The 21,661-nt window shown below is 40.2% G+C and overlaps 1 protein-coding gene and 1 pseudogene across 3 annotated transcripts in view; one reads left to right on the forward strand and one right to left on the reverse strand.

Moving 5' to 3' along the window:
• The window catches only part of ATF6 (activating transcription factor 6), a 197,304-nt gene that overhangs the window by 165,694 nt on the left and 9,949 nt on the right, over positions 1 to 21,661 (forward strand). The gene's annotated exons all lie outside the window — the stretch shown is intronic.
• On the reverse strand, positions 15,460 to 17,174 carry LOC108293604 (annotated as a pseudogene).

The following is a 21,661-nucleotide window of genomic DNA, read 5'->3' on the forward strand; positions in this document are numbered from 1 at the left end:
GTGCCCGAGATTCCTTCCAATCCTAGATGTTTCCTAGTGGTGTTGGCAGAGCTTCTGTTGGCTGTACCATGCTCTTTCCCAGTGCCCTTTTAAAGAAAGTGTATGGCCAACTCCTTCTATGTAAAGTCCCATAACTCTCAGGAGTGTGGGTTCAGCTGTAAGTTTCTTCCATAGTAGTTACCATTTGGGTGTTTCTGCTTCTTCTAAACTCCCTTCTAATTGTTTTTCCTCTTGTTTTTAAGCCCAGTGATTTTTTTTCCCCTGTATTTTACACATGCTTATGGAAAGAACAGATATGTTTTCATGGCACTTAGCATGTTATAAATGCCTTGTTTTCCATGGAGTAAGATCATTCTACCACTGAGAGCCTTAAATCCATGTTCCTAAGGTAACCCATGTTTTCCTAGAGATAGGGAAGAGTCATGACCAACTTTCACATTCTCTGCTTTGTTTTTGGGGCATCACCCATTGTGGTAACCATTCCCAAGAGGTTTGCTCTCCAAAACAAAATTACTTCTCCCCCTACCCTTGGTTCAAGCGACCTTTCATTACAGATTGAGATAATCTCATTTTAGAGAGAAATCTAGTAGGTACTGCACTCAGTTGTAAAGACAGACAGATGCAAATGCATTTCAGTAATTGGTACAAAATTATCACAAAGCTCTTTAGAGTAGCAAGTACTTACAGACTAGGTGGAAAATGTTTATTCTGTGTTGTTAGTAAGAATGCCCTAATCCTCTGTACACATTTGAAAATATCCAGGGAGCAAGGAGAAAGAGAGACAGAGAGATAGACTTGTATATAATCATGTACTTTTGAGGCAGGCAAATATAGATGTTGCTATAAACTAAGTGTTTGTGGCCCCCTCAAAATTTGTATATTGAAATCCCTGCCCTACTGTGATAGTATTAGGATATGGAGCCTTTGGTAGGTGATTAGTTCATGAGGACAGAGCCCTCATGCATGGGATTAGTGCTCTTATGAAATAAGCCCTGGAGAGCTTCCTCACCCTTTCTGCCACAGTGAGAAGATGAATATCTGGGAACCAGGAAGCAGATCCTCACCAGATATTAAATCTGCCAGTGCACCAGACATACAAAGAGAAGATGGTACCACTCTTTCTGAAACTATTCCAAACAATCCAAAAAGAGGGAATCCTTCCCAAATCATTTTATGAGACCAACATCATCCTGATACCAAAACCCGGCAGAGACTCAACAAAAAAAGAAAACTTCAGGCCAATATCCATGATGAACATAGATGCAAAAATCTTCAATAAAATACTGGCAAACCAATTACAACAGCACATCAAAAAGCTTATCCACTATGATCAAGTAGGCTTCATCCCGGGGATGCAAGGCTGGTTCAACATACGCAGGTCTATAAACGTAATCCATCACATAAACAGAAGCAAAGACAAAAACCACATGATTATCTCAATAGATGCAGAGAGGGCCTTCAACAAAATTCAACAGCCCTTTATGCTTAAAAACTCTCAATAAACTAGGTCTGAATGGAACGTATCTCAAAATAATGAAAGCTATTTACGACAAACCAACAGCCAATATCATACTGAATGGGCAAAAACTAAAAGCATTCCCTTTGAAATCTGGCAGTAGACAAGGATGCCCTCTCTCACCACTCCTATTCAATATAGTATGGAAGTTCTAGCCAGAACAATCAGGCAAGAAAAAGAAATAAAGGGTATTCAGTTAGGAAAGGAGGAAGTCAAATTGTCTCTATTTGCAGATGACATGATTGTATATTTACAAGACCCTATCATCTCAGCCCCAAATCTCCTGAAACTGATAAGCAGCTTCAGCAAAGTCTCAGGATACAAAATCAATGTGCAAAAATCACAAGCATTCCTATACACCAATAACAGACTTAAAGAGAGCCAAATCAAGAATGAACTGCCATTCATAATTGCTACAAAGAGAATAAAATACCTAGGAATACAACCAACAAAGAATGTAAAGGACCTCTTCAAGGAGAACTACAAACCACTGCTCAAAGAAATAAGAGAGGACACAAACAGATGGAAAAACATATTCTTATGGTTAGGAAGAATCAATATTGTGAAAATGGCCATACTTCCCCAAGTAATTTACAGATTCAATGCTATCCCCATCAAGCTACCTATGACCCTTTTCACAGAACTGGAAAAAACCAGCTTAAACGTCATATGGAACAAACAGAGAGCCCACATAGCCAAGACAATCCTAAGCAAAAAGAACAAAGCTGGAGGCATCATACTACCTGACTTCAAACTATACTACAAGGCTACAGTAATCAAAACAGCATGGTACTGGTACCAAAACAGAGATCTAGACCAATGGAACAGAACAGAGGCCTTGGAGACAACACCACACATCTACAACCACCTGATCTTTGACAAACATGACAAAAACAAGCAATGGGGAAAGGATTCCCTGTTTAATAAATGGTGTTGGGAAAACTGGCTAGCCATGTGCAGAAGGCAGAAACTGGACCCCTTTCTGACACCTTACACTAAAAACTCCAGATGGATTAAAGACTTAAACATAAGACCTAACACCATAAAAACCCTAGAAGAAAACCTAGGCAAAACCATTCAGGACATAGGTATAGGCAAGGACTTCATGACCAAAACACCAAAAGCATTGGCAATAAAAGCCAAGTAAACAAAAGGGATCTAATTAAACTCCAGAGCGTCTGTACAGCAAAAGAAACAATCATTAGAGCGAACTGGCAACCAACAGAATGGGAAAAAAATTTTGCAATCTACCCATCTGACAAAGGGCTAATATCCAGAATATACAAAGAACTAAAACAGATTTACAAGAAAAAAAAAAAAAAGTGGGCAAAGGACATGAACAGACACTTTTCAAAAGAAGACATATATGAGGCCAACAAACATATGAAAAAATGCTCATCATCACTGGTCATTAGAGAAATGCAAATCAAAACCACACTGAGATACCATCTCATGCCAGTTGGAATGGTGATAATTAAAAAATCTGGAGACAACACATGCTGGAGAGGATGTGGAGAAATAGGAACACTTTTACACTGTTGGAGGGAGTGTAAATTAGTTCGACCATTGTGGAAGACAGTGTGGCAATTCCTTAAGGACCTAGAAATAGAAATTCCATTTGACCCAGCAATCCCATTACTGGGTACATATCCAAAGGATTACAAATCACTCTATTATAAAGACACATGCACGTGTATGTTCATTGCAGCCCAGGTCCAAAGACCTGGAACCAACCCAAATGCCCATCAATGATAGACTGGACAAGGAAAATGTGGCATATACACACCATGGAATACTATGCAGCCATAAAAAACGATGAGTTTGTGTCCTTTGTAGGGACATGGATGAATCTGGAAACCATCATTCTCAGCAAACTGACACAAGAAGAGAAAATCAAACACTGCATGTTCTCACTCATAGGCAGTGTTGAATAATGAGAACGCATAGACACAGGGAGGGGAGCATCACACACTGGGGTCTGTTGAGGGGGAATAGGAGAGGGACAGCGGCAGGTAGGGAGGTTGGGGAGCGATAACATGGGGAGAAATGCCAGATGTAGGTGACAGGGAGATGGAGGCAGCAAAACACATTGCCATGTATCTACTTATGCAACAACCCTTCATGTTCTGCACATGTACCCCAGAACCTAAAGCACAATGAAGTATATATATCTGCCAGTGCTTTGATCTAGTTCTTCTCAGCCTCTAGACTGTGAGGAATAAATTTCTGGTTTTTATAAGCGATTCTGTCTATACAATTTGTTACAGCAGGCTGAACAGACAGAGACAAGTATAATCCCGTCTTTTCCTTAGCTGTATTATTAGGTTAGTGCAAAAGTAGTTGCGGTTTTTGCCATTTTATATGTAGCACAGTCCATTCTTTTTTCAGACAGTTATAAATGTTAGAAATTTCTATTACTGCTCCAGAATCTGTGCTTTTCAATTATTGGTTCTAACTCAGTATTTTTAGGCCTCAGAGAAAAAGCTTTAATGCCTTCCCCACATGGTAGGCTATCAGGTCTTTGAACATAGCCATTTTGTATCCCAAGTCTTCCCTACATCTGCTCGTAGAAACGCAGTTTCTTCACCTGCTCCCTTATGGCCTAGGTTCAAACCAACCCAGAATGGAACACAACACTTGTGGTGTGTTAATTAGCGGGTAGAGAATGGAGCTATCACCTTTTTTGTTGTGTTCTTAACCCAACCTTAGTTGGCATGAATTTGGGGAGCAGTTTTATTTCACCTTTGACTTGTCAAACTTACACTTGACTAAAACCGACAGATAATTTTAAGTTTTTTAAAATTTTTATTTTTTGTGAGTACATAGTAGGTCTATATATTTATAGGGTACATGGCATGTTTTGATACAGGTGTGCAACATGAAATAAGCACGTTATGGAGAATGGGGTATCCCCCATCCCCTCAAGGATTTATCCATGGAGTTGCAAACATCCAACTATTACACTCTTTAGGTTATTTTAAAATGTTACAGATGTTTTTCAAATATGTCTCTGTTCTGCCCTCTTTCTCTCCTCATATGTTTGTATGGGGTTTTACATTTTGACATGTTAAATTTCATCTTGTTGGAGTTGGCTCACTTTTTTCTTACCTGTCAAGCTGTTTTGGGATCCTGATTATGACAGTAAATGACTTGGCTGTGCACTTAATCAATGTTTAACATCCACACTCAAATTTTTATAAATATTTAACAGGAAGGGAAATTTATACCTCCAAACCCACTCTAATCCCTGAACTCCAAATGCTTGTAACCAACTGCCTGTTAAATACCTTCACTTAGATGATTCCTGTCAGTTCACACTTAACCAAACGGATTTCCACCTTCAGCCTTCTCCTGTAGTCTTCTCATCCTAGTTAGAGTGAAGCATATCCATCCTTCACTGTGCACAGCCAAAAACCTCCTTTGCAGTCATCCTTGACCCCTTTTGTTTCCTCTCACATCCCACGTCTAATCCCTCAGCAAACTCTACTGGGTGTGCTTCAGAAGGCATCCTGAATCATACCTCTCTTACGTCTTACCTTCTTGCGCTACCACTTTGGACCAAACCATTTGAAATAGAGTCCTCATATTTTCTATGTTTACCCTTACATTCTTTGGTCTTTTTAAAACATTGCAACTAGAATGATCCTATTAAGGCTTAACTTAAATCATGTCACTCTTCACAAGGAGGGAAACATCACACACCAGGGACTGTCGGGGAGTGCGGGGAAAGGGGAGGGATAGCATTAGGAGAAATACCTAATGTAGTTGACAGGTTGATGGGTGCAGCAAACCACCATGCATGTGTATACCTATGGAACAAACCTGCACGTTCTGCACATGTATCCCAGAACTTAAAGTATAATAATAAAAAAAAAATCATGTCATTCCTCTGTTCAAAACTTCCTAGTAGCCTTCCATCTGACTCAGAGCCAAAGCTGAAGTCCTGCCAACTGCCTGCACAACTCTACGTGATTCTGCCTCCCCTTTCCACACGTGTACACAAACACTCTTGCAAAAGACCTCATCTTCTAGTCTTCTATCCTCGCTTCTTCCTCCGCATGCAGAGTCCTCTTTGCTGTCCCCTGAACACGCCAGGCATACGCCCACTCAGGGCCTTTGTATCTAGTATTCACCTGCCTGGAGTGCATTCTCTTCATCCCATTCACTTGTCTGTGCACCTTTCACATGAAACCTGCTCTCATTTTTGTTTAAGGTATTATATGAGACTCTGTGGTACTAATAGAAATTACAGGGCTCTTTTTGGCTAATGTCAAGTATAGATTTGCCCTCTGGGCTCTCATAACTGAATATGTTAGAATTACATCTAAAGAAATAATTGCCTCTATACGGAGTATTGTGTGTGAAGAGTTAGATTCCTCGTCTGTCTCCTTTCTTACTAAATTATAGTGATTTTCATAGTATCTGAGCTATCCCTCTGAATTTCAGAGAAACATAAGAATGTAAAGATTTTCAAGGAAATGGTCGTGTTTTTCACATGAGAAAAGTTCACCAAAATTTTTACCCGTTGGTGCCAAAAATGTAAGGCAGGCAAGAAGTTAGTAGAAGAAAGTTGTCACACCATAAAAAAAAATATGTTTTTTAAGTTGCAGGCCCTGAGTTCCAAATGAGTTCCGTAAACTACCACTATTTCCTTTGTAGTCTAGCAATAGCATTTGTGATACTAACCTTAAAGGTCTCAAGTTTAACAGCTTATTATGAGGTAAGCTGCCATTCCTTTAAGAAGATGAGTTTTTATTATCTTTTTAAAGAGAGAATTACTCCTTTATAAAAATGTAACTACTTCATACTGTATTTGAGAACTCTTGGTTTTTAGCAAAACTTTTCATTGCCATGAGTTTGATTACAATAGTACTCACTTTAAAAATTTCCCTAAATTTTTAGCTCCCCCTCCAGTCACCAGCTGACTTTTCTGTGAAAGACTCATCTATACTTGCTGTTTCCTCCTTCTCTCCTGCTGTTCTCTTTAACCCACTCCAAGGCTTTCCTCTCGCCATTCCACTGAAACTACTTGTCAAAGTTTCCATCACTGTCATGCTAGCATATTCTCTTCTCCATCTTTGTCTTATCCCCAGTGACATTTGGCACCATCTTGGAACACTTTATTTACTTGATTTCTATGGAGACCTCCTGTTTGATTTTTTTTCATCTCATTTCATTAGCTGCTACTTCTCAGTCTCATTTGACTGCTTTTCTTCTCCCAAGCCCTATACATTGAAATATCCCAAGGCCTAGACCCTCTAGTCTTTTGCCTAGATGATCTTATTCAATCACATGGCATATAAATTACAATGTAGTTGAGGCTGCTATGACAGAGGCCCCATAATGCAGGTGCTTAAACAAGAGGAAAGTTGATTTCTTTTTCCTGGAAAAGTGTGGGAGGTGGTCCAAGACTGATAGGGTAGCTTGTTAGTACTGGAGACCCAGGCTCTTTCTTTCCTGCGCTCTACCGTTCTTAACAGGCTGCCTCCATTTCCTGGTCCCAGACGGCTGCTCCAGCCCCTCCATCCTGTCAGTATTCTAACCATCAGGAAGAAGAAAATAGGAAGTGAACAACATATATCCCTTCCCTTTAGAACTCAGAAGTTAAACATGTTTCATCTGCTCTCATTTCGTTAGCCAGAACTGAGTCACATGATGATAACTTGTTGAAGAGAATTTAGGAAATGTAGTCTTTAAGTAGGTAGCTATGACTTCCAGCTAAAATGGAGCAGTTCTTTTACTAGAGGAAAAAGAGAGTGATAGATTTTGGAGGATAGGGAGCAGTTTCTGCCACACGTGACTTTAAATATTATCTGTGTGCTAATGTCTCCCAGATTTGTATCTATTTCCTGAGTTCAGGACTTTTTAGTCAGCTGCGTCTGTAACATTCTCAAACACCTGCATGTTCAAAATTGAACTCTTCGCTTTTCTCACCAAACTCCTACCCATCTTAGGTCTCCCAGCTGCTCATACCAGAAACTTAGAACAATCTTGATTCCTCTTTCTCTTTCATCTACCTCTGATCTATCTGCCAATCCTATTAACTTTACCTTAAAAATGGACTCCCAAGTCCAACCACTTCTCATCAGCTCTGTCTTCCACATTACCACCAATGACTTATTTTAATGAAATACATATCCCATCCTGTTTCTCACTTCCTTAATCCCTTCCTCTGTCTCTTCATTCCCTTTGGGATAAATTCTAAACTCTATGTGAACCGCCTCATTTCATCTCTCCAGCCTCACTTTCCGCTCATATTTTGTATTTCAGTACGACCTGGCACAACACACCTCATGACTTGATGTATTTACTAATGCTTATCCCTCTAGAATTTCCCCCACCTCAGACCTGGCTGAAGCATCCTTTAGTCTCAAGTGTCACTTCCTTCAGAAAGTCTTCTTTGTCATCTCTCCACCTCCCCAGGCTAGGTAGGCACCCCCCTCTTTATTCTCATTGAACCATATGCATACCCGTATCATACCTATCCTGGATGATAACAGTTTACGTCGCTACCTCTTTTCCTAAATGGCAAGCACCTTGACCAGGGGCAAGGTCTTACTCATCTCTCAGTGCCCAACACATAACAGCTGCTAAGTATTTATGTAATTGAATCATATTGAGCATAGGAACAAATGCCCATTGGAAGAGCATCACGTCTGGCTTACATATCTGAGAAAAAAGGCCTTGTTTATTGTACCCTATCAACTGAATCTGCTTTGCTATATAATAAATTGTGTATTTTGTCCCTGCTTAAAAAATAAAAGTTGAATTGAGCATATTCATTCCTCTGTTAGAATTATATAATGCCCAATAATGCAAAAATATGGGTATTGACTGAACTTTACAGTTGTTTGTGAGGCCCAGCTGCAGTCTAGCGTAGCTTTGTGTATTTGGAAGTATTCTGACTAGATGAGCCAGTAGTGTAAAAGTAAGAAGTCACTGCTGGTCTCTGGAAGAAGTCGTGTGGACTTCGACTTGCCTTCTCTGCTTTAAAATCTTGCTTTTAAAAATATCCCAAGAAAGGTAGGTTCTTTTAAGAAAGCTTATGGCCTGCATTTCCTGTCATAAACCAACCCGGTTTTCATCCTTTAACCTGGCTCCCTTAGAGATGAATGGTAACCCATAATACTACATGGCAGTTCTAGTTGTTTTTAAACAGGAAGAGCCCCAAGGTTTTTATTAAGAAGCCCAGAAAGAAGTGATGTCAAGGATTGTGCTGAGAAGCACTAAGTTATAAGAAGCAGATTAAGATAACTTGTCTTAAAAATGAAAAAGAGATGAAAAACTTGCCAGATTTTTAGTGCTTTCTTAGCACTAAATGATGACTTAAAGTTTAGTCCTTGCCAAATTTTCCTCTCTGGAACCGTTTTCACTGTGTGATAGAGATCTGCTCTTGCGAGCTTGCCATCATCCTCATCCATTGTTTTCTTTGTCTTCTTCAAAGTCATGTCCTCTGCCTCCTCTTCTTTTTCTCTTCTTCTTCTTCTTTTTTTTTTTTTTTTTTTGTACACTAAGTCATAGAACTGAAAAGACTCTGGGTAATGTTTCAAGATAAAGCCACACTGTTTCCAGTACAACAGCTTTCTCTGGATTCTTTCACTGTCTCCTTAATGTTAAGTCTTTGTCACACTTGTATTAACAGTAGAAACACTGCAGTATCTCACTTCGTACAGTGGGGTTACAAGCATTAACTCCTTAGACCTCACACCACCACAGGAAAACAGCAGTCATGGTAACCGCCATCCATTGGGGAGATGAAGAAAATGAACAAACTATGAAGAATGCAGTTTATTTCCTCTCCATAAGACTGAGAGGCAGTGGAAGATAAGGGCTAGACCCCAGGATTGCTGATTCCCAGGGCTCTTTCTTGTGCTCCAGAATGCAGTGACACCTTTCAATTCTTGCTGTATTCAGAGGTGTGTGTTACATGTGATAGGTACAGTACTTGACATTATGTTTAACTCTTGCAACCACCCTATGGGTTAGGTGTTAATATCCCCATGTTATAGATGAAGCCTGTGATTCCAAAGCCTGCTGTCTGTCCACAACACACTGACTCCACACAATAACAATTACTCCCATGTTATATCACTTGACATCCTGAAAGCCCTCCACAAACATCATCATATTTAATCCTTAAGAACTTTGGAAATACGATTCATTATCATACACTTTGAAATAAGCAAGTCACTAATCAAAGTGATCTCATTAAAATATAAGTCAGTTCATGATTGTATTGCTCAAACCTTCTAAGCCTGTCACATCTAACTAGAGTAAAGGTACAAATCTGTGTGACCTGTGATATGGTTTGGCTTTGTCCCCACTCAAAAACCTCATTTTTTTTTTTTTTTTCTTTTTGGAGACAGAGTCTCTCTCTGTTGCCCAGGCTGGAGTGCAATGGTGCAATCTCAGCTCACTGCAACTTCTGCCTCCAGGGTTCAAGCAATTCTGCTGCCTCAGCCTCCTGAGTCGCTGGGATTACAGGCGCATGCCACCACGTCCAGCTAATTTTTGTATTTTTAGTAGAAACAGGGTTTCACCATGTTGTCCAGGCTGGTCACGAACTCCTGACCTCAAGTGATCCACCCACCTCCACCTCTGCCTCCAGCCTCCCAAAGAGCTAGAATTACAGGCATGAGCCACCGCGCCCAGCCCCAATACTTCATCTTGAATTATAATTCCCACATGTCGAGGTTGGGACCACGTGGAGTAACTGGATCATGGGAGCCGTTTCCCCCGTGCAGTTCTCATGATAGTAAGTCTCACAAGATCTGATGGTTTTATAAGTGTCTGGCATTTCCTCTGCTTGTACTTACTTGGTCCTGCCCCATTATGAGGAGGGTACCTGCTTTCCCTTTGCCTTCTGCCATGATTGTAAGTTTCCTGAGGCCTCCCCAGCAGTCTGGAACTGTGAGTCAGTTAAACCTCTTTACTTTGTAAATTACCCAGTCTCAGGTATTTCTTCACAGTGGACTAATACAACCTGTAAGGAGACTGGTCCGCGGGTTTCCTTTCCAGCGTCATCGCCTCCTACTCTTCCCTTGATTCTCTCTACCCCAGTCACATTGGTCCCCTTACTATTCCTCAGATACTTAGGGCATGCTCCTTCCTCAGGGCCTCTGTACCTGCTGTTCCCTTTATCTGTAATGCCCTCTCCCCAGACACCTGCATGACTAGCCCCCTTAAAAAGTCACCTTTACATACACACACACACACACACACACACACACACACGCCATTTTGTTGGTCAGGCCTTTCCACACTGCTCTTTTGAAAATTCTAGTCTAGCTCTTAACATTTCATATCCACCTCCCAGACTTTAATTTTATCCTTAGTTTTTATCAATTTAAAACATACTGTGTATTTACTTACTTCTCTTGCTCACTAGAGTGTGAAAGCTGTGAGGGTAGGGCTTTCATCTGTTTTGTTGTTCACTTTCCACTCCAGCATTTATAACATGTGAGGCACATAGCAGGCACTCAGTAAATATTTGATGAATGAAAACAGATTAGAAAATAGGAAGTCAAAGAAGCTAAGTGAGTTTTCCCAAAATGATATGGTGTAGCAATATCAGAGCTAAAACTGAGAGTGGTCTTCTGATGCACATGCAGTTTGGAGCCCAGCTAGGCCAGAATCAGAAAAAGTTGTAAGTAATATTCTGAAATAAAACTCAGCTAAATATGGTACTTTTATGTAATTTGTACTTTCACATAATTGATAATTGTTTCATCATTTACTATATCATAGAGGATGAAGAGCAGTCCTTCCTTTGGACTGTCTCCAAGCAGCAGGAATAATGAGAATAAGTTACAGAACTTAAACCCAGGTGTTTCTGGGCCTCAGATTCCTAATGTCCACAATGAAGATACTATGTCATTTCAAAGCTCATCACAGCTCTAACTATTCTTGACTCCATTTCATGGATGAATGAAATGCCTGGTTTTCTTTTTAATTTGTTCAGTTCTATGCATACAAGGTATGCAGTTTGTTCTGAGATGATCTACACATGGGTATTTCTGTAATTCCCCTTTTATCATCAGTACCATCTGTTTGATCCTTTCCCCTACATTTGTACAAAATGTAGCTTGCCATCTCACTGTGTTACATTGCAGGATCAGCAAGCATGTCAAGGGTCTCATGTGTCCTCTGATCTCATGCAGCCTCTGCTGCAAGGAAGCTCTCACCACTGCCTCCTCAGAGTTATCCAATGGGTAAAGAAACCAGAAGGCAAGACCACTTAATGCAAGATAACTAAATCAGCAATAATGGTGTCTGGGGTCAGGAAAGGAAATATTTGTACAACATGGCCTAGCACTATTTGCCACTCTGAATTAAATCTGCATGTGGTAATCAGACCTAAAAGAAGTGCGCCAATAAGTCAGGCCATTGGTTATTCAGCGCTGTACAAGTTTTGGCCAAGAAAGTTAAATGCAGTGTTTGGCATCATATCTCAGCCTGGTTCATTTCTTCATTAGAAATTCCCTCTGTAGAGAGTAAAATACAGTTATTTTGAGGTGGTGTCCATATCCTTAAGAACAGGAGATACCATCCCAAGTTCCTTTACACATACTAGCTCTTAAGTGCACAACTTTTTTTTTTTTTTTAGAGACGGGATTTCACCATGTTGGTCAGGCTGGTCTCAAACTCCCGACCTCAGGTGATCCGCCCATCTCGGCCTCCCAAAGTGCTGGGATTACAAGCATGAGCCACCACGCCTGGCCTAAATGCACAACTTGAGTAAGGTTTATAATTCTCATTTCTATTATATGCTGCACATGGCTTATGACAAAGTGAACCTGCAAATGATGGCAAGATAGAACAAGTCTGCGAAAGTAAGAATGGCAAGTTAATTGCAGAAGTTGAGATCCTATCAATAATTTAAACCAAAACTTCTATTTGAAAACAAACTAAAACACCAGTGCCCTCAGTCACCTTCTTCTTCTTCCATTCCCATTTGCTCCAGAAGGAATTAATCTCTTCTTTCTCCATATCCTTGAGCACTTCTATATATCTGTACTTGGGTTAAAGCCAGTTCTATTAATTTCTTTGTTGGATAGAAGTTTCCTTAATTTACTATAACCATTACTGCTGTCACTGTGCCAGTCCAGTATGTTTGGACTTCACAGATAAGTCTTGCAGTTTCCACATCATCCCATCCTTACTGTGTTTATTCTTGAATGACTTCTCACTGGGAGATAGTATAGTTATCTTTTGCAACATAACTACAAATAGGATCCTAATAACAAGTTTACTGTTTGTTAATTTGTGTTAGATATAGGCATACTGTTAAATTTTCCTATAATTTTTTATGTCTGGTCTTGTGAACTGTTACTAGTGTTTTTCTTCCATATGTATTTTACATTCCAACTTGATTGTAAACTGCTTAAAGATAGAAACTGTGTAATATAAGCGTTTTACGCATGCTGGCTCTATGAATGATCACAAATAATTGGGAATTTGGTTGGACATCTCATCTGAAACAGTCCCTGCCCTGATACCACCCTGGAACATTCAGCCCTTGGCCACCTGCTTTTATGAGTGCATTTCTGTGTCTCCCACTTAAGTACTTACATAAGATGCTACTGAGTACCTGACTTCAGACCTACAGAGTCTTTTTTTTTTTTTTTTTTTTTTTAAAGACAGGGTCTCAGTCTGTCACCCATGCTGGAGAGCAGTGGTGAGATCTCAGCTCTCTGCAGCCTGAACCTCACAGGTTCAGGTGATCCTCCCACCTTAGCCTCCTGAGTAGCTAGGACTACAGACACATACTATCATGCCCAGCTAATTTTGTATTTTTCATAGAGACAGGATTTCTCCATGTTACCCAGGCTAGTCTTGAACTCCTGAGCTCAAGCAATTTACCTACTTTGGCTTCCCAAAGTGCTGGGATTACAGGTGTGAGCCACCACACCTGGTCCCTGCGGAGTCCTTAACAAACAGGAGTGAATATAAGGAGGAGTCTGGGGAAGAATCCTCACTGATTTTAACCCTGGTGTTAACACTCCTGCGATACAACTGTGGATCCTCCAGAAAGACTGTTTTTGCTGTATCAGCGCCACCTATTAGGAATTGTTCCATAAGAGAGCATGAGAAACTCTCTGGAGTTCAAAAAGTCAAAATGACATCCTTGCTAAAAAATCTCTTTATGGTTTAAGTTCCGTAGTTACAACCAGGAATCTCTGGGAATTTGGTCTCTAAGCTATTCTCAGAGCCTGTGTTGCATACATTCCGCAAGGGCCTTGGGGGATGGAGCAGGCCTAGTTTTCGGTTTTCAGCAGTGTTTGTTATCTTCACAGCTAAATGGAACACTGGAATGTGATATTTACTCAATTTTGCCCATTTTTCATTCAATATTTATTTATAATTTTTATAAATGGCAGTTCTTCTAAAAAAACCAACCAAAAAATCTCTGATTTTGTGAATTTAGTTTCTAAAACAAATGAGAGCAAGAAACTTCTCGCCCCTGAACTCTATCCATGGCTGTTATCCTTTGCTTTCTGTTCTTACTCTTTCCTAAGCAAGTAAGATGAGACATTTATTGATCAGAGCATCTTACGGTTAATTCACTTTCCAATTTTCTAAAATACCATTTGGCTTCTTACCTACAGAGCTTTAGTACCAGAATTCAGTCAGTATATTTGTAAGAGCAATTGCTTCCATTTTCTGAAAGAAATAGGACTAAGAGCAGTGACTTTCTTGTGTTAAAGAAAGAATTTTCATGACATTTGTTGAAGACAATAAAGAAGACTTTATTCAAGGAACGCTATGGGAACAAGTGCAAGGATTACTGCAGTGGAGTCTTGCAGTGTGGGAGAGAGATTAGGCTGGAGCCTGACTCCAACAAGGACAGTGGGGATTTATAGCCAAGGAGCAAGTTGGGAATCATTAAGTGGAAAATTACCAAGTGGAAATATCAAAGGTAAGGGAGATTCTTGCTAGACTAACTCAACAGAGTTCTTGCTGAAGGTAGGCCAGGGTGATTAGATATCAAGGATAATCAGATACCAAAGGTAGAGGATTTTTGTTAAACTTTACCTGGATTCTTGCTCAAACTGGATTCTGTAAGGACAGAGAGGGAAACCCAAGGTCAAGCCGATTTGAGCAGGGGCTCAGGGGAGTCTGAGTCTGATTACAGTTAGTTTAAGGAGAGTCTTTGTCACCTGTTAAAAAGAATTCCTGGCCGGGCGCGGTGGCTCAAGCCTGTAATCCCAGCACTTTGGGAGGCCGAGGCGGGTGGATCACGAGGTCAAGAGATCGAGACCATCTTGGTTAACACGGTGAAACCCCGTCTCTACTAAAAAATACAAAAAATTAGCTGGGCATGGTGGCGCGTGCCTGTAATCCCAGCTACTCAGGAGGCTGAGGCAGGAGAATTGCCCGAACCCAGGAGGCGGAGGTTGCGGTGAGCCGAGATCGCGCCATTGCACTCCAGCCTGGGTAACAAGAGCGAAACTCCGTCCCAAAAAAAAAAAAAAAGAATTCCTTTTTATGGCTCTGAATAATCATAGCAAGGGATGTTGTGTCTATATCCCATTTTATAATAATTCAAAAATCTTGATAATTTCTAAAGAAGCATTTGTTATCAGAGTCATAAGAATGTTGCTGTTTATATGCTAAAGTAGTATATTGGAATTTACAGAATGGAACTGTTATTTAATGTGCAGGATAGTATATTCCAAATTATTTCATATTATGGAAATCAAAAATATTCCATAGTTGTTAAGCCATTTCTATTTTTTTTTTTTTTTTTTTTTGAGATGGAGTTTCACACTTCTTAGCCAGGCTGGAGTGCAATGGTGTGATCTCAGCTCACTGCAACGTCTGCCTCCTGGGTTCAAGCGATTTTCCTGCCTCAGCCTCCCAAGTAACTGAAATTATAGGCATGCGCCTCCACGTACAGCCAATTTTGTATTTTTGGTAGAGATGGGGTTTCACCATGTTGATCAGGCTGGTCTTGAACACCTAACCTCAAGTGATCCACCCACCTCAGCCTCCCAGCGTGCTTTAAGCCATTTCTTTTGAGACTCTGGTTTGGATTATCAGTTCAATTAAGGCAGTGCCTTAATTGTACTTGGTAGTGACCCCCTACTAGCTGTTCAGTCATGAATTCTCCAGTACTTCTTATTTGAATAACATGGAGATCCCTTTCGTCGTACTTTGTTAGACAACTTTTTTAGATTGGTTTCTAATAGAAGCAAAAGAGAACATCCTTTCTTCCATCTTTTCCAGAATTAATGTTTTCTGATCACTTTATTTATAAGAATAAAGTGAATATTGAAAATGCCAAAGTGAGCTTTAGTCATTTATAGGAATTGCGTAAAGAAGGCAGTCATCAGTTACTTTTCTTCCCATGATTGTATTGCTGAGAGGAGTATCTGCATTAGTCTTTTAGGCAAGATTTCAAAGAATCCTGCTGTTGTCCCAACCTTTATTTTCAAAAGATAAACTTAGAAATTATGTTTATAAGACTTTAAATGACTCAACACTTGATTAAATTACATCTGAGGATGAGATTGAATTCTCAGTCTCAGATTCTCTGCAATTATTTGGCCTTACCTATTGTTTTTGTTTTGTTTTGTTTGTACTAGGCAAAGAACTTTATTAACCTTGGTTTCAAACTTGATTCCCAGGCTTCTTCAGCTTAATTAGCTGCAAAGAATGAATTGTGTATATGCAAAAACTGAAAAGAGCTGTAGTGTGTGATGGGCTTGGGCTTAAAAATATTAGAGATCTAGATTTTATCAGATCCATTTTTGTTTCTTTTTAAGAAACAAAAATTTCTTAAAAAGCAGTCATAGTATAAAATAGCAGCACCCAGTAACCTCTTCAAGTTTTATCTTCAGAAGTTGACTCAATTCAGTTTGCCTCAATCTTGGAAGCCTCATCAAAATTCTCCACAAGATCTGGAACTTCATCATCATCATCTTCCTCTCCAGTAGCAAGTGGTGCTTTTCCATCCACAGATTGTATGGGCAGAGCCTCAGCCAGTCTCCTGAAACTAGTCAGACTGTCTGCCCCGAGCTGGTTTAAGATGCTGGGTAGCACTTCTGTCAGCTGCTTTGTCTCAGCATGGCCTGTAATGGTGAAAGTGTTCGCTGCCAGAGATGCCTGCACTTTAGGGTTGTTAAAGTGGATCACTGTTCCTTGGTTTCACCTCTTCAATACCAGAGATATTGCTTACCCCAACCTCTTTAAGGAGAACTGAAGTATTTTATCATCTGATGTGGCTGTTCTGTGAACCATCTTTTTCTTTCTGCGAGCAGTTCCTTTCCCACCAATGTGCACTTGTGCCTGCAGTTTGGCGAGTTTTTCCTGGTTCATGATTGTTTCTTTCTTCTTGTTGGAGTGGATAAGGAGCCACGCAGGGGTCTAGGGTTGATGCTCAGGGGGTCACGGTGGACCAGTTGAGATTAGGCGCATACACTCAGGGAAGCAAGATGGCAGCTAAAGGGGGCCTTACCTATTGTTAATGAAACTTGCCTGCAAGTAGGGCTGCATGTTGCAGAGCTTAAACGGGGCAATAAAATTATTTATAAATCCAGGCACCTTTATGAAGATGTTTCCTTGGTGTCACTTATATAAGCCTACAAAACGATCAGTTGTAAGGAACTGAGGGAATTAAACACTTGAATGTACCCAAACATCTAGGCTTTGCTGAACATTATATGATTAAAAAGCAGTCAAGCTCAGTGCGGACTGAGAACTGCTCACTGTGGAGAATATGAGACTCAGAATGGCAAATAATGTTTCAGACATTGACTTGTGAGCCTTGTCTCCACCCTGTACTTAACCCCACTCACGCCCTTTTTTGGAGGGGAAAGGAATTATCTAGTTAAAAACTGAATCTATAGGACAAACTATTTCTCCCGAGGCAGCTGACTTACGCTAATTCTTTTTTAGCTCAGTTTCTTGAGTTTAGCAGAGTACTCACACAGTCTTAAGTCAGCCTCCTGTGGGGCCATTTCTATACAACCAAGGCCTCATTTATTCAGTTATTCCAAAACATATTTATTGAGTGCCTTCTGTGTGCCAAAGACTGGAGATTTAGCAGTGAATAAACATAAAAATGCCTGCCCCTAGGGAACTGATATTCTAGTGTGATTACTGCTAGGAGTGTGTCTGAGTTGAATTGAGGCTCAGAAGTGGATGTGTCTGAGAGGCCTCAGGAGTTTGGGAGTGGGTGTGCCCAACCTGTTTCTGTGTCTCCCAACAGGCTTTATTACCTGTACAGGTATGGTTGGGGAGTGTTGTAGTCTGTTTTGTGTTGCTTTAAAGGAATACCTGAGGCTGGGTTATATATAAAGAAAAGAGGTTTACCTAGCTCACAGTTCTGCAGGCTGTACAAGAAGCATCGTGCCAGCATCTGCTTCTGGTGAGGGCCTCAGCCTGCCTTTACTCATGGCAGAAGGTGAGCCTGTGTGTGCAGAAATCACATGATGAGAGAAGCCACAAGAGAAAGAGGGAAGATGCCAGACTCTTTTTAACAACCAGCCCCCATGGGAACTAATAAATCAAGAACTCACTCACCCCTGAGGGAGGGCATTAATCTCTTCATGAGAAATCTGCCCCATGACCCAAATACCTCCCATTAAGCCCCACCTCCAACAATAGAGACCAAATTCCAACTTGAGATTCGGAGGGGACAAATATCCAAATCGTAGCAGGGAGAGACATTCCCTCCTGTGAAAACACAAATTGAAGAACAGTTGCCTTCAGTGTTATACAAACTGCTTTCTGACTGCATATAAGAAAATTCAGTTTACTGGGTTTTGGTCCAAAATTATAACGCCATGCCAGATCTCAGTCATTTTAACTTAGGGCAGTTATTCTAGCCTTTGAATACATTTTTCCTTTGAATATCCATAGTATTGTGTGACAACCATCCAAAATATTTTAAGGTTTCATTTTGTCAGTAAAACGTATGCTAGGCATTTTAATAGGCAGAGTAATTTGGTAGTATCAGCCTTCTTCTTTAAAGTTCCTTCATGCTCTAGAATTCTAATTCAGTGATTCCTTGTAGAAGCTGAGCCTGCCCAACACAATGGGCAGACATATTACAGAGAATGCCATTTTCATACTCTGAGGAGAACATGTAATTCCCATGCCTTGATTTTAAATGCAGTTAAAGAGCTGTAGTTTTTCAGAAGAAAGAGTACTCTCCGGTCCAACAGTAGTAATTGCAGAGGTTTGGTCCTTAATCTGTCTTCAGGGTAGTTATTTCATGGTTACTAGATGTTATAGGGACGTGCTTCTGAATATTGGTTTAGTTTTTATGGGTTTTGAATTTCAGATTGTGACATAAAACAGTTTTCTAGTATGTGGTGCCAGTGATTTAATTGTTAGAAGCCAGAAAGTAATTAATTGGTCATTCCTCATGTTGGCTCACGACCCCAGGCTAAACCTCCAAGCTGTGTTTAGGACAGTGAATCAGGTTCCAGGGCTAGTTCATTCAGCCTTCAGAATGACTTTTTACACCAACCCAGTCTTCTCATGGGCCCCTTTGTACACCAACCTGAAGTTCACTTGTTTTCTGTTTTGGAAGCATTAATCGTAACTACATAATCGGCTGTCAGTTTGGTAGTCTAGAAAGTCAGTTTGAAGAAAATGAGTAATAATTTTGTTAGTCATATTCTTTTTAATGCTGTTTCAGGAAGTGTTTCAGATCGATGAAATGGTACTCCCTTCTATGATCTAATGAAGAAATCTTCCTCAGTTGTTGGGCAGCATTTTTGGAAAAGAGTAGTCGTCTAGTGAAAAGCAAATGTAATACCATTAGTCTCTGAACTTCAATGGAATTAGCCAGGTTTCCTGAAATAGTCTAGAAGACTACCAAAAGCCCTAGGGGAGCTAAACTTGATTGAAAATATTATAGGAACTTGACCATATGTAGCTTAGATCTCTGTTGCATAGGCTGCTAAATTTCCCAAGGGAGAAATGTCATTGGGTCACCTTTCAGAGAGTCATTGTTGATGGTTATAAATTCAAAGGATAAGCTTGAGGTTGAAGAGAAGTGACTTTGACTGTGTTTTAGGGACAAGGTCTTAACAAAATGTAGTCTAAATTTGTATTTGAGGATATTAGAAATCCTTTTCTGGATTTCTAATATCCTCAAATACAAATTTATACTTTAGAAAACCACCATTTCTTGAACTCTTTTGGGATGGCACTTTCTCAAGTTGGAGCCAAGAATGGTGGAATTTTCAGAAAGCAAAGGATTTCGTGATGACTTGCCCAGCAAGTATGAGAGGACAGCCTTCTCGGTACTGAAGGTTGTGTTCTGTATTTTCATCATCTGCTGGGTGCCAGGCGCTGTGCTAGCTGTGGGTATGCAGTGGGTATATAGTGGTAAACAAAACAGATGTTCTCTTGTGATTTTATGGGGTGGATAGTCTAGTGGGGGTGACACACTTTTTAAAATAAGCAAATAAGCCAAAGTTTACGCTTTGTAGCAGATGCTGTGAAGCAAAAGAACAGACATGCTTTGGGGGCGCTACTTGAGTTTGGGTCATAAGAGAAGACCTTAAGAAATGCATTTGTTTGATGATTTACCAGTATTTTAAATGTAATTTCTGCTTGCACAGCACTTGAGTAAGCTGCACAAGGGAAAAAAACCCTCATCTTCTGTAATTCCTCCCAGTTTCTAATGCCACTCACTAAATGTTGACTACGGTTTTGTGGATCCATTTTGTGATGTCCATTTTCCTTCAGGCAATCCTCCCTCTGTCTAATATGGATACAGAATCAAAATCTTTGTAGCAGTCTGTAACCGTACCTGGCCATTACTGGTCTATAATCAGTGCTCATAGAATTGTTGAATGAATTAGTGAAGGTTACAAACTGAGTGTGGTTTCTCAGTTAAAAGTGTTCTTCCAATGATCTAACGGAATCATAAACCTTCTCTTTTCCCATTATGCCCCTCCTTCATAACACAGGTGTTCCCAACATTCTCTCCCCAGGAGTGATACCCTGTGGCCCTAGGGCTTCATCTATCTATTATCTACAGATAACTCCCAACATTCTCTCCCCAAGAGTGATACCCTGTGATATTACATATCATAATGCTTCTGTTGCATTAGGAGACAGTGAACAAGTCAGATGCTTGCACTGATATGCACTGTCACTGTGAATGTCACAAATATGGACTGATCCAAGTGTGTCCTGATGGTGATTGAGATATCAGGACCATGTTTGGCCACAGGTGATGTGATTTTCTGAAATGATGGACAATTCTTGATTGAGTTCAGATAACAACAATACTCCCAGCAAGGTGGAATGGTGGTGAGAATGGATCCTGAAGCCATTCTGCTTAGGTTTGAATCTCTCCTGCCATTTGCCAGCTGAGTGGCTTGTCACATGATGTCTCCATGTTTCATTTCCTCATCTACAAAATACGAATAATAATAATTCTTCCTGATTTAGGAGCTTGTTACAAGAATTAGATGAGCAGTGTTTAGCACACAGAAACACTAAGTGTTTCTTTAGTAGTTTTGTTCTTATTTAGGGCATATTAAACCCATGTAAAAGTACTTTATATTTAAATATAAAACGATGAACTTTTAGACTAGTAATAATCAAGTTTCTTTTTAACCTATATGAATTATATGAGATACAAGACAGTTGTCATATGGGACTGTCCCTGTGTGTCACAGAATGGCCAGCAGCCTTGGCCCCTGCTCACTAAATTCTAGTAATACCCTTCAATCATCATGACCACTTAGAGTACCCTGGAAGTTTGGTGGTTTTTACATACACTGTTCTAGCTAGGCCCATACATTTGTGTTATCATTATAGATCATCTAACTAGACAAGCTCTCCTTCTTATCTGAATCTTCATTGCCCAGTGTCCACAATGCCCTTATCACAGTGAACAAATTCCGTTCCGTCACAGCCGAACATGTGCTATCTCTTTTTTTTTCCCCCTCCCTGCCTTTGGACATTTCCTATCCTAAATCTCTCCTGTCAGAGGATCTGTTTTTAATTTATTTCAGCAAAGGGCATATGTGGTGGTGGCTAGGAGCTCTTTGCCCCATGCATGTGTTCTACCTTAAGCCTCCAGAAAGATTCTTCAGTTTGGAAGCACTTACCCTATCAGCAGTTTGACTGCTTGCCAGTCCTCTCCACTAAAATGTCCTCCTGGAAACTCAG

Source organism: Cebus imitator, unplaced genomic scaffold (assembly GCF_001604975.1).
Source record: "Cebus imitator isolate Cc_AM_T3 unplaced genomic scaffold, Cebus_imitator-1.0 Scaffold541, whole genome shotgun sequence".
Classification (NCBI taxonomy): Eukaryota; Metazoa; Chordata; class Mammalia; order Primates; family Cebidae; genus Cebus; species Cebus imitator.